Source organism: Eptatretus burgeri, chromosome 1, assembly GCF_056783735.1.
Source record: "Eptatretus burgeri isolate ZD-2024b chromosome 1, Ebu_testis_v1, whole genome shotgun sequence".
NCBI lineage: Eukaryota > Metazoa > Chordata > Myxini > Myxiniformes > Myxinidae > Eptatretus > Eptatretus burgeri.
The window spans coordinates 11094558-11107057 of record NC_140961.1 but is presented as its reverse complement, the minus strand read 5'-3'; the positions used below and the strand labels follow the sequence as shown (position 1 = coordinate 11107057).

General features: G+C 45.3%; 1 protein-coding gene and 1 long non-coding RNA gene across 4 annotated transcripts in view; one reads left to right on the top strand and one right to left on the bottom strand.

Annotated features, from left to right (window-relative positions):
• LOC147033861 (uncharacterized) overlaps positions 1 to 3225 on the bottom strand; it is a 25863-nt gene extending 22638 nt beyond the window's left edge. The window contains exon 1 of the long non-coding RNA XR_015055697.1: positions 3097 to 3225. This is a non-coding gene — a long non-coding RNA (uncharacterized LOC147033861). The remainder of the gene's footprint in view (positions 1 to 3096) is intronic.
• Positions 1 to 9072, top strand: part of LOC147033860 (uncharacterized) — a 16794-nt gene extending 7722 nt beyond the window's left edge. For 2 of the 3 annotated variants that reach the window (XM_085872016.1, XM_085872008.1), the window contains 4 exons: positions 2949 to 3006; positions 3185 to 3287; positions 4304 to 6383; positions 7422 to 9072. The gene's annotated coding sequence lies outside the window, so the exon portion shown is untranslated. The remainder of the gene's footprint in view (positions 1 to 2948; positions 3007 to 3184; positions 3288 to 4303; positions 6384 to 7421) is intronic. The other variant, XM_085872013.1, reaches the window with a different exon arrangement.
• Positions 9073 to 12500: the final 3428 nt, after the last annotated feature.

The following is a 12500-nucleotide window of genomic DNA, read 5'->3' as shown; positions in this document are numbered from 1 at the left end:
TGTGTGCAGTGACCTGGATTTTGATAGTTTCACAAGAAGGGGGTTGATGGTGGACCTTGTGAGCCCTGCAGAAACCTGGGGGTGACAAAGCACAGAAAGATTTGAACGTACAATCCTGGATATTAGGTGGTCAAAGACAGAGAAACCATTGACCTGTCTGCGGCAGTGAAGTGACAGCCATAGGTTTGTCCTCGACTCAGATTCAGTGAGGGAAATTCCAATGATCTTGAAGGCCTTGGTTTGTACAGCATCAAGCAGGGAGAGATGTGAGACGGGAACCAGCCCAGAGGATAGAGAAAAGTCCTCCACCAAGCTGCTCATGAAGCCCTTGGAGGTGGATTTGAGTTCAGGTGTGCCAAGGAAGGACTTTGTATGACGGAGTATGGTCATTCGGAGAATGGCTTCGGAGGCCAACTTTGAAATGTGGTTTGTCCTAAAAATATCATTGCTGATAGTGAAGCCCAGGAGCTTGATTGAATGAACTTCCTGAAGAGGATTGGTAAGAAAGTAGATTTGCGGGAGGAGGTGGGACAAGAGGTGTGGTTTGTCAGACTATAATTTTGGAGAGAAATGAAATAAGAGCGTGAGATTTGTCAGATTGAAAGACATTCCAAGTCTTTGGCCAGCTTGTGATTTTTTTTCCAAGGCCTGAAGAGAGGGCAGATGCTGCAGCCTGCCTTCCTGAAGGATAATTGATGTCACGGCAGAGGGTGGAGTCATCAGCAAATAGATAAAGAGGATTTTCCAGAGTCAGCTAGATCATTGTTGAAGATCAGGAATAGAACTCGGCCCACTGCTTGGGCATTCCAGTCTTGACAGGGTGATGAGATGAAAAGATACCTTTGAATGCCACACAAAGGTTACGAGAGAGGAGGAAGTCATTAAGTCATGTATGGAGTTGGCCTTTATAGGAAGAGAGTTTGGAGAGTAAGGCAGAATGCCAGACTGCATCAAAAGCGTGAGATATGTCCAGAGTGACTGCCCTGATGTCATGTATGATTATCAGGGCCTCCATTCATTGTTAGGTGACTCAAAGCAGAATGTCCGATGTGGAGTCCAACCCGACAACATTTTTCCCCATTATGGATGACCTTGTATGTTTTTTCTTATCATTGAGTGAACTTATGAGGGAATCTTGAGAAATTACGAATTGAACATTGTCCCATCGATATTTACTTTTATCGTTTTTCTTCACGAACGGGAATGAGCACCTTGTTAAAAATGGGAAGAAAGGGGAGGGGAGGGCAGATATTTACGGTGGGGGGCAGAAGGGGGACAGAGAATTGGAAGTAGAGTGAGGGGTGGTTGAGGACTTGTCGTCGGTGTGGTGAGGTGGGGGTGCTTTTTAGGTTTTGTGGTTGGGGGGAACTTTGAGAACTTGGGGGGGGGGGTGGTAGATGACTTGATGGTGGTTGAGGACTTGGGGTTGGGAGGGAATGAACTCAACTGTGGCTCAAGTCTACTATTTAGAGCCAGTATGGCTGCAGGAGGTCACCTCAATGACTTTTAACGGGGTGGAAATATTGGTGGGGATTGGCAGTCGCTTCAGTGGCAAAGGCTGGGGAAATTGCGAACATGTCACAAGGAAATGTTTCAAAAGTTATGTCAGTCTGCGACAAAGGAAAGACATCATCATCAAAGGGCAACATTGGATGGAAGCGTACACTCGACAAGCGTGATGCACGGGCATAATTCTGCACTGCGAGGTGAAACCGGAGCAATGATGGACAGTGTAAAAAGTTCAATGGAGCTTGTGAGAATCCTGTATCATCCAAAACAGTCTGAAGGAAACTTCACAGGATTAAAAATCAAAGCCGGGATGCTCTGCACAAACTGATCAATAAGACCTGGCAATGCCCATTTGTGGGGCCAGTGATCCAAGGAGTTGCACAGGCAATGGGCTGCCGAATCGTGGAGGAAAGTGATATGATCTGATGAGTCATCCTTCACCTTGTTCTCGACGATTGGACGTATGCACATGTGGCGACAACCCAGGGATTTATACAGCTCTGAGTGCCTATTTCAAAACTGAAAGCTTATGGCGGTTTCATCATGGTGTGGTGTATGCTTTTCTGGCATCACTTGGGTCCACTCATTCCATCAGAAGGCAGGGTTGATGCAGCGTGCTGCATGACCATCTTTAATGATCATCTGCATCCCGTAATGCAGAATTTCTTCCCTGCTGGGAGGGGTGTCTTGTTGGCCCCTGATGAAGCGGTTTCTGCCTTCATCAAACCGACGTGAATTGGAGGACTTCCTTGTGGAATAATGGTGCTACATTCCAGTTCTGCAATTCTCCATCCTTTTTGACTCCATACCATGTCATATCCATGCCCTCCTGGATGCAAGTGGTGGCTCAACAACCGAAAAGTAACATTCTTTTGATGTTTCCAATTTTTTTATCACTCTCTGAACATCCAATGAGAAACTGCTTCCTAATACTCAAATACATTTGTCAAGCATCACCTTCCTTTCTTCCATCGGTGTATCTTCCCTTAATGCAACTGGGATTTTGACAGCTCTTTATCCTTTCTGCCCCAAGAAGACTTTCCCTATTTCTGATCCCATGAGACATCGTTGAGTTTGTATTAAAACATTCTTTGTTTCTTCCTCAGCCTTTGCTGAGTCTCTTTCATCACACATTCAAGATGAGGTTGCGTTTGAGTGAGGAACACACACACACTGTGAATTTGATGTTAAACGTGAGGAGCAAGAATTCATGACAGGTGACCAATTGAGTGAGTTAGAAAATCTTCAGAGGTTTTCATATTGTTAAGATTCCTGATTATTTTGTCTTTTTATTGAAAGTTGTGATTTTTGGTTCACCTTTTTGATGGGAAGATCATCTTCTCGAAGGGTCACGGTTTAACGATCGCAAAGCCGTACATCATCTCACAGCATTGCTAAATTCAACAAAATTTTACTTCCACTTTCTTTTCCATCCACAGTCCAATTGAATTTCGGATTTTCTTCGTTATTATTGAATCGTCACTGCAATTACTGAAGGTAATTTTCAGTTTTTATATTCTTGATTCTGTTGAGTTCGAACAAGTGCTGATCAAACAGCCAATCACAGCATAATTTGAATTTCAACACCAATCACTCAGCAGGTTATCAGACAGCTGCTCTCTCAATGACATCTTTAAACTTCTTCTTCCTTCCTTTCATCAAACTGCAATGCCAGGAAAAAATATTTTGCTGACTGGAGATGAAGCACCTTCTCTCCCACCTTGCCACCCTGAAACCGCAATGTCCAATCAGCAGAAAACAATCTGCCCACAGAGCAGGTAAGAGTGTTTTTTGAGGATTTTATATTTACCTGTTTGCTACGAGGGAGAGAGAGGGCGATGATCACATTTTGTTGATTTATCCTCCACCATAAAAAAACACACACATGTAGAAATGGCAACGTAATTGTTGAAGCACTGTTTCAGATTTCATTCCAAAGGCCTTTTTGGTACGAGGGATGTGCAGAACACCTTATTGCAAGTTTCCACATGACGTAATTGTATCATGCAATGATCATCCAGCACATGCATCTCATGCACGCTCAGGTTTTGGAAGTGACAACACATTCTGAGCAAATTTGAAAGTATTTCCAAGACACCAGCAAATGGATCATCCAAAAACACACTGATCACATTCTTTAACAATTCATTCCATTCAGAAAATGAGAAGAATCAAATCAATGAACACATTCAAAGCAGGGTATTCCATTTGCTATTTTACATGGCTCTTTAACGTGAGGAGAGGAAAGGTTTCCAAAGAAAGATCAGAAGATGTTATCAAGATACAGAATGAAGAAGTAATGTGCCAAAAAGTTGACGTCCCTGGATAATGACTCCTGCTCAGGACCGATGCATTCGCTGACCCATCAATACAATTGGTGACAAACTACCCAGTGTGCATGACACACTGTAAACACACTCCCTGTATCTCAAAGCAGTGATTGCTGCCGGATGTGGACTCACCCGGTTTTGAAATTGTTACCTCCACGTTTGATCCTCAGGGGAAAGCATTCGACACAACGTGGCATGACATGATTACGTCACAATGAAATGGACATGTAATTATTCAGCACGTTTCTCTATCACAGGTTTGACCCTCATCTGTGTCCCATTACGTCACATAAATAAATCGTATCAACAGCAATCACGTATTCGCTTTTTGTTTCATGACGGAGGAGATATTATTGGTTTGTCAAGCAAGATTTCACTTTACCGAGTTGTGCAACAACAAGCCTCTGTAGATCTCACTGTAATTCCATATTTTCTCTTTCTTACCCTCTGTCTAATCTCCTTAGACACATGTTCGATCAAGGAGATGAGGGTGAATGAGGGGTGTGCGTAAGTTGAACTGGAGAGTAAAGATGGGTTTGAGGAACGAGACGTTCTGTCATGTGAGGTGAGTTTTCCACTTGGTTCATCATCTCGCAGATGAGAGGAATCTTTGAATGATAAAACTTCACTGTCCATCTGCCTTCTGTCATTGTGTGATTCCACATTGTTTACATCACACATTTGGTTCTTGATGCTTTGCGAATTAGAATTCTTATTTTTGGGATGATTAGTGGATGTTTTTATTTTATCCTTCCTTTATTCTTAGATTTTCACCTTTTCAATGTTCTCTTCCTTTCCTGCAAATTTTTACTTCATGTCCTCACTCTTTTTCTTTAACGGCCACAATTATTCCCACAATTATTCTGGGGTTGGCCGGGGGTAATCTTTGACCCAAGTCTATCACAATTGTGCTCCCAGATATCTCGAACCAACCAATGGAAAAAAAAAACTATCTCTTGTCTGGCATCACTCCATCCAAAAGGAGGGGAGCAGAATTACCAGCAGATAGGAAAGTATTCAGCAGAGTATATGTACAAGACATCCACAACATAATCAGTTGTCATTGTGGTGCAGGTGAGGGGTCCAAAAAGAGTTTCCTCACCACAACACAAGCACTCAATTTGGACCCTGCTCCCACTCGGATTCAAATGTGGCACGAAAGCCTGACGGGTGATTACGACACCTCCAGATTGAAGCTGCAGCCCAAATAATGCATGCCAGCAGGGTCAAGTGAGCCCTGGCAAGAATGTCGATGTTTAAACTGCCTGCATGCTGTAGTGGGATGCTGTAAGGTATCCCAAATAAATGGGGATACAGCAGTGACCCAAAACTTGTTTCTGCCAAGATGATTCCCAGATGATGAGACAACAGTTGTGCTGCTTGTTACCCAAACAAAAGTGTACCTTTAGTGACCTGGGAGGTTTCATTGAAAGTGCCATGTGTTCAAGTATGGCAGCATGTAGTGTGAGGATGTGTCAAGAAGTAGAACCATCACCATTAACAATTAAACATTTCAATGCTGTTACAATTAAACAAATTCTGCAATTCTAGATCCTTTTTGACTCCACACCATGTCATATCCATGCCTTCCTGGATGCAAGTGGTGGCTCAACAACCGAAAAAGTAACATTCTTTTGATGTTTCCAATTTTTTGTTCACTCACTGTGCATCCAATGAGAAACTGCTTCATAAAACTCAAATACATTTGTCAAGCACAACCTTCCTTTCTTCCATCGGTGTATTTTCCCTTTATACAACTGGGATTAAGACAGCTCTTTATCCTTTCTGCCCCAAGAAGACTTTCCCTATTTCTAATCCCATGAGACATCGTTGAGTTTGTACTAAAACATTCTTTGTTTCTTCTTCAGCCTTTGTTAAGACTCCTTCATCACACATTCAAGATGAGGTGGAGTTTGAGTGAGGAACACACACACACACAGTGTGAATTTAATGTTAAATTTGAGGAGCAAGAATTCATGACAGATGACCAATTGAGTGAGTTAGAAAATCTTCAGAGGTTTTCATATTGTTAAGATTCCTGATTAAATTGTCTTTTTATTGAAAGTTGTGATTTTTGGTTCACCTTTTTGATGGGAAGGTAATCTCATCGAGGGGTTACGGTTTAACGATCGCAAAGCCGTACATCATCTCACAGCATTGCTAAATTCAACATAATTTGACTTCCACTTTCTTTTACATCCACACTCCAATTGAATTACTTATTTTCTACGTTATTATTGAATTCTCACTGCAATATCTGAAAATGATTTTCAGTTTTTATATTCTTGATTCTGTTGAGTTCCTTCACGTGCTGATCAAACAGCCAATCACAGCATAATTTGAGAAAAACTCACCAATCACTCAGCAGGTTATCAGACAGCTGCTCTCTCAATGACATCTTTAAACTTCTTCTTCCTTCCTTTCATCAAACAGCAATGCCAGGAAAATTATTTTGCTGACTGGAGATGAATCACCTTCTCTCCGAGCTTGCCACCCAGAAACTGCAATGTCCAATCTGCAGAAAACAATCTGCCCACAGAGCAGGTAAACGAGTTTTTTTAGGATTTTATATTTACCTGTTTGCTACGAGGGAGAGAGAGTGGCGATGATTACATTTTGTTGATTTCTCCTCCACCATAAAAAAAAACACACACATGAAGAAATGACAACGTAATTGTTAAAGCACTGTTTCAGCTTTCATTCCAAGGGCCTTTTTGGCACGAGGGATGTGCAGAACACCTAATTGCAAGTTTCCACGTGACGTAATTGTATCGTGCCATGATCATTCAGCACATGCATCTCATGCACGCTCAGGTTTTGGGAGTGACACAACACATTCTGAGCAAATTTGAAAGTATTTCCCAGACACCAGCATATGGATCATCCAAAAAACACACTGATCACATTCTTAAACAATGAATTCCAGCCAGAAAACGAGAAGGATCAAATCGCTGAACACATTCAAAGCAGGGTATTCCATTAGCTATTTTACATGGCTCCTTAACGTGATGAGAGGAAAGGTTTCCAAAGTAAGATGAGAAGATGTTATCAAGCCACAAAATAAAGAAGTGATGTGCCAATAAGATGACGTCCCTGGATTACGACTCCTGCTCAGGAGCGATGCATTCGCTGACTTATCAATACAATCAGTTTCAAACTACCCAGTGCACATGACACACTGTAAACACACTCCTTGTATCTCAATGCAGTGATTGCTGCCAGATGCGGACTTACCTGGAATTGAAATTGTTACTTCCACGTTCGATCCTCAGGGGAAAGCATTCGACACAATTTGGCATGACATGATTACGTCACAATGAAATGGACATGTAATTATTCAGCACATTTCTCTATCATAGGTTTGACCCTCATCTGTGTCCCATTACATCATGTAAATTAATCGTATCAACAACAATCACGTAGTCGCTTTTTGTTTCAAGACGGAGAGGATATTATTGGTTTGTCAAGCAAGATTTTACTTCACCAAGTTGTACAACCACAAGCGTCTGTAGATCTCACTGTAATTCCATATTTCTCTTTCTTCCCCTCTGTCTAATCTCCTATTACACACGTTCGATCAAGGAGATGAGGGTGAATGAGGGATGTGCCGAAGGTGAACTGGACAGTAAAGATGGGTTTGAGGAGCGAGACGTTCTCTCATGTGAGGTGAGTTTTCCACTTGGTTCATCATCTCGCAGATGAGAGGAATCTTTGAATGATGAAACTTCATTGTCCATCTGCCTTCTGTCATTGTGTGATTCCAGATTGTTTACATCACACATTTGGTTGTTGATGCGTTGGGAATGAGAATTCTTATTTTTGGGATGATTTGTGGATATTTTTATTTTATCTTTCCTTTATTCTTCGAGTTTCACCTTTTCAATGTTCTCTTCCTTTCCTGAAAATATTTACTTCATGTCCTCACTCTTTTTCTTTTACGGCCACAATTATTCCCATAATTATTCTGGGTTTTGCCGGAGCTAATCTTTGGCCCAAGTCCATCACAAATGTGCTCCCAGATGTCTCGAACCAACCAATGGAAAAAAAAAACTATCTCTTGTCTGCTAGCATCACTCCATCCAAAAGGAGGGGAGCAGAATTACCAACAGAAAGGAAAGTATAAAGCAGAGTAGATGTACAAGACATCCACAACATAATCAGTTGTCATTGTGGTGCAGGTGAGGGGTCCAAAAAGAGTTTCCTCACCACCACACAAGCACTCAATTTGGACCCTGCTCCCACTCGGATTCAAATGTGGCACGAAAGCCTGACGGGTGATTACGACACCTCCAGATTGATGCTGCAGCCCAAATAATGCATGCCAGCAAGGTCAAACGAGCCCTGGCAAGAATGTCGATGTCTTATCTGCCTGCACACTGTAGTGGGATGCTGCAAGGTATCCCAAATAAATGGGGATACCGCAATGGCCCGACACTTGTTACTGCCAAGATGATGACACATCAGTGATGCTGCTGGTTGCCAAAACAAAGGTGTACCTTGAGTGACCTTGGAGGTTTTGTTGAAAGTGCCATGGCATGTGTTTAAGCATGGCAGCATGTGGTGTGAGGATGTGTCAAGAAGTAGAACCATCACCATAAATAATTAAACATTTCAATGCTGTACCCAGACACACTCCTGCAAAATAATCTTACAAACATGGGTCTCAATCTCTCTTCCTCACAGAAAAGCTCACGTTTCACTCAACAACACATTCAGAATCATCACAGCCTGTCCCCAACTCACTGATATTGACCATCTTCACACAGAAACAAAAATGCTTCCTCTCCAACACCACCTTGATGTCACAGGGACACATTTCATTCATGCCACCCAGACACAAAAACACCCACGTCACCACTTGTTTAATTCCCCACCTCCTCCCAAACACAAAAAGACTCACCTGCAACTTATGCAATCAACACAAACTCGAGTTTTAACTCGTGTTTTTTTTCAAACAAAACTCCAAATTTCCAGTTTTTCCTTCATGAGAGTTTCCTTCTGTATCCATCGTGTCCACCCCGTGCATCCCCTTTCCTGCCCCCCATTCCTCCCTGCACCAATTGTTTGTTCAAGTCTCCCTCTATCTTGTCCTTCAACTCCACTGTTGGTGTTTCCCCCTCTCTATGCTGTTCCTTTTGTCCTGTTATGTCCTGATCTGTTTAGTGTGGATCTGTAGTGGAGGGTGTTTGGATATGGACACCCAGCAGGATTAAAAACAAAACCTGTCAAAGGGCGGAGGAGCTCCTTGTGAGCCAACGGCCATCCATATCTAGTGCCCAACTGTGTCTGCGGACGTCCTCCTGCAGTTGGGTTACTTCTTATTAGGAGGTTGGTGGCAGGATTTGCACTCCAGCCACCGTAAAACGCTTCATTCCGCAAAACGCAAAAACGCAAAAAAATCTGAAAACCCACTCCGTGGGAGTACCTCCTGTGCAGCTTCCCTTCGCAGGGCAGCTCACCGGATGATGGGATTGGGGCAAAGCCTTCGGGACCCCCAATCTTTGATAGGAGGGAAACCACGGGGTAACATCCCTGGGTCAGATTGCGGGAGAGTGTGTCGGAGTGGTGCTGAGGTGTCGTCCACCAGACGGCGGTCTCCTTAGGTTAACCTGAGGCGGTCCCTTCGGGTGGGTGCCTGGAATGTCCTATCCCTAAGAGAGGATGATCACCTGTCTCTGTTATCATCTGAGCTCAAGCGTTTGGACATCGGGATTGCAGCTCTCTCTGAGGTTCGGAGACCGGATTGCGGCGAGATAATGGTGGGTGGTTACACCTACTATTGGTCTGGTCGCTCTGATGGTTACCATACCCAAGGAGTTGCTGTAGCTGTGTCCAATAAGCTGACCCCAATGATAATTGAGGTAACACCGGTCAACGAGGCGTATCATGAGATTAAGGATTCGTCACTCCTTAGGTGTCATTTCCCTGGTCTCTATTTATGCTCCGACTGAGGCGAGTGATCTTACCGTGAAGGATGCATTCTACGCCACACTCGAATCTGTGGTTGATCAGTGCCCCAGACGAGATACACTTCTAGTCTTGGGGGATTTCAATGCATCGACTGGAACTGATAGGGATGGTTATGAGGTGTGTGTTGGTCCCCATGGGTCAGGAACTATGAACCAGAATAGCACTAAGTTCCTTGACTTTGCAAGAAGTCATGGACTTAGGAGTGGCTGGTTCATGGTTTCAGCGCCCGCAAACTCATCGCTGGACTTGGTATTCCAACGCTGGCGGTGTGGCAAAGGAGATTGACCATGTCCTCATTGACGGTCGTTGGAGGATGATCCAGAACTGCAGGGTCTACCGGAGTGCTCAGTTCCTCAATACTGACCACAGGCTTGTTGTAGCAACTCTAAAGCTGCACCTTAAATCCTGGAGAATGGTACCATCCCAGCCTAGGCTGGATGTTGCCAAGCTCAGGGATGAGAGAGTAGCTGAGGAGTTTGCGAACAGGCTGAGTGGACACTTGGGGGTCTGGGTGCTTTGGGGGTCCTGAAGAGTTGTGGAGCACCTTCAAGACCACCATCCTTGATGTTGCCGGTGGATGCCTTGGAGTTCACCGCAGGGCAAAGAAGAATTTTGTCTCTCAAGGGACACTGGATACCATTGACCAGAGTCGCAGGGCCAGGCTGAATGGCAGAGCTGAGGCTGTTCAGGGAGCTGAGGCGTAAAACTGTACGTGCACTGAGGGTGGACAAGGAGGCCTATGTGCGAGGAATCTGTGAGGGGTAGAGCATCACCTGTGGACAGGTGATTCTCGTCCGCTTACAGGGGAATCGCGCATTACGTTCATCCAAGCCCATCCCTCGGAGCACTGCAGTTCGAGCAGAGAGTGGTAGGCTCTTGACAGAGGAGTCTGAAGTGAAGGCCCGCTGGGCCGGTTACTGGCGGTTGTACCAGGCTGATCCCCAGCTGTTGAGTTGGACGTCAAGGGTGTTACAATCCCTGTTGCTGACCCTCGAATCAACTGTGGTCCACCATCGCTTGTGGAAACACGGGCTGCGGTGAACCAGTTGAAACGGGGCAAAGCTCCAGGGATCTGTGGCATCCATGCTGAACTTCTCAAGGCTGGTGGAAATGCTGCACTCGCGTCGTTGCATGCAGTTTTGTGCTCTGCCTGGAACACAGGCATCATCCCAACTGACTGGAAGAGGGGCCTTGTTGTCCCTCTCTGGAAAGGAAGGGTGATCGCCAAGACTGCAACAACTACCGAGGGGTGACGCTGCTCTCAGTGCCGGGCAAGGTCTTTGCTCGGATAATTCTTGATAGGGTTCGCCACCATCTGCTTGAGCACCAGCTTCCAGAGCAGTCAGGCTTTACACCAAAGAGGTCAACGATTGACCGTATCCTTGCTCTTCGTGTCCTCACTGAACGCAGACGAGAGTTTCGGCAGGGGCTGCTTGCAGCCTATGTTGATCTCTGTAAAGCGTTCGATTCAGTGAATCGGGATGTCCTCTGGAGGATTCTTGGTCTTCGTGGGGTGCCACCGAAACTGATCGATCTGATGTCTGAACTCTACTCTGGTACTGAGAGTGCTGTGAAGTGTGGTGGGACCGCCTCGGACTTGTGTCCAGTTGTTACTGGAGTTCGTCAGGGACGTGTACCTGCCCCCACACTTTTCAGCACTTGTATGGACTGGATTTTGGGAGAATGTCGGAGAGATCAAGTTGCGGTGCATCGTTTGGCAATGTCAAGATCTCGGACCTTGATTTTGCAGATGATGCAGTCATCTTTGCGGAGACTTTAGACATCCTCTTAGGGGCCCTCGAGGTGCTGAATGAGGAGTCGGAGCCGTTGGGATTACGGATTTCTTGGGTCAAAACAAAGATCCAGGCTTTCGGTGACATCTTGGATGCTGCTGTCCTGTCTGTGTCTGTTTGTGGTGAGGATGTTGAGGTCGTGGATAGATTCACTTACCTTGGCAGTGATATTCATGTCTCCGCAGGTTGTGAGCCGGAGGTCAATAGACGTCTGGGTCGGGCCTGGGGAGTCATGGATTCACTGAATCATGGGGTGTGGCGCTGCCGGTACCTGTGCGGGAGGACGAAAGTCCGAGTCTTCAGGTCCTTGGTACTTCCAGTCTTGCTCTATGGGTGCGAGACTTGGACTTTGACCAAGGATCTGAGACGGAGACAATTCCTTTGGTACCAGGTCTCTTCGGAGAATCCTTGGCTATCGCTGGTCGGATTTTGTGTCCAACGAGCGGTTGCTGAGAGAGACTCGGATGAGATTTGTTACCTGCATAGTCCGTGAGCGTCAGCTGCGGCTGTATGGACATGTGGCTCGTTTTCCTGACGCTGATCCTGCTCACCAGATTCTCTCAGCGAGGGAGTCTCATGAGTGGAGGAGGCCAGTGGGCCGACCACGTGCCTCATGGTTGCAGCAGGTTGACCATCATCTCAAGGAGATGGGGATGGGCCTGGCATCTGCCTGGGGGATGGCCAGACGGAGGCCCCTGGAGTACCGGCGGAAAGTGGACGCAGCGACGCGCTGTTCTGGCACATGCTCCCATACCTGACCTGACCTGTTTAGTGTATTCGTTCTTCCACGAGCCTTGACTGTATATTTACTTTTGAAAACTCAGTCTAACTCATAACCCCTTTGATCCCATTGTCACCCTGAACAGACAACTCTTCAACATCAATTTCATGAAAGATC